The sequence below is a fragment of the Diabrotica virgifera genome, chromosome 9 (assembly GCF_917563875.1).
Source record: "Diabrotica virgifera virgifera chromosome 9, PGI_DIABVI_V3a".
In the NCBI taxonomy this organism is placed as follows: Eukaryota; Metazoa; Arthropoda; class Insecta; order Coleoptera; family Chrysomelidae; genus Diabrotica; species Diabrotica virgifera.
In genome coordinates this window covers 33035802-33037039 of record NC_065451.1, presented here as the reverse complement: position 1 = coordinate 33037039, position 1238 = coordinate 33035802, and positions in this window count along the sequence as shown.

Below are 1238 nucleotides of genomic sequence, written 5' to 3'. Positions count from 1 at the left end.
TTTTAAACGTTTTTTTTTGTTTTTTTCCTAAAATTATTTTTTTTGCATGGAAAAAAGTTTTTTTTAGGTTTTTTGGATCATTCCAAACAGAAAAGGTCTTTAGTAACTTTTCTCTAAAAATGGTAGTTTTTGACATATAAGCGATTAAAAATTGAAAAATTGCGAAATCGGCCATTTTTAACCCTCAAAAACTATGTGAAAAGCTGAAAATTTGAATGTTGCCAAGGTAGGTAGATATTCTTTAAACATCGATTGATGAAATCCCGAAGAGTTTTTTGCAATATAATATTCAAAACTCCTATTTTTTTTAATTGCTAATCAAGCGTGCTCGACACTATTTTCCACCGACAGTATGGTGCAAATGAAAGGAATAAATTCGTTATTTCGTAAACCGGCGACTTTAAGGAAAAATCCCGAAACAGGTCGATTTTTATTTTTAAGTTATGATATTGTGGCATATATGGTATACTAGTGACGTCATCCGTCTGGGCGTGATGACGTAATCGATGATTTTTTTAAATGAGAATAGGGATCGTGTGGTAGCTCATTTGAAAGGTTCTTCAATTCTCTATTCAGCAATGTAAACATTTACATAATTATTTATACAGGGTGTCCTTCTACTTCTTTTTTTGTCAAATAATTTAATTTAATAAAAATTTTTGGACACCCTGTATAAATAATTATGTAAATGTTTATATTACTGAATAGAGAATTGAAGAACCTTTCAAATGAGCTAGCACACGACCCCTATTATCATTTAAAAAAATCATCGATTACGTCATCACGTCCAGATGGATGACGTCACTAGTATATCATATATGCCACAATATCATAACTTAAAAATAAAAATCGACCTGTTTCGGGATTTTTCCTTAAAGTCGCCAGTTTACGAAATAACGAATTTATTCCTTTCATTTGCACCATACTGTCGGTGGAAAATAGTGTCGCGCACGCTTGATTAGCAATTAAAAAACAAAGAAGTTTTGAATATTGCATTGCAAAAAACTCTTAGGGATTTCATCAATCGATGTTTAAAGAATATCTACCTACCTTGTCAACATTCAAATTTTCAGGTTTTCACATAGTTTTTGAGGACTAAAAATGGCCGATATCGCAATTTTTCAATTTTTATTCGCTTATATGTCAAAAACTATCATTTTTAGAGAAAAGTCACTAAAGACCTTTTCTGTTTGGAATGATCCAAAAAAACCTAAAAAAACTTTTTTCCATGCAAAAAA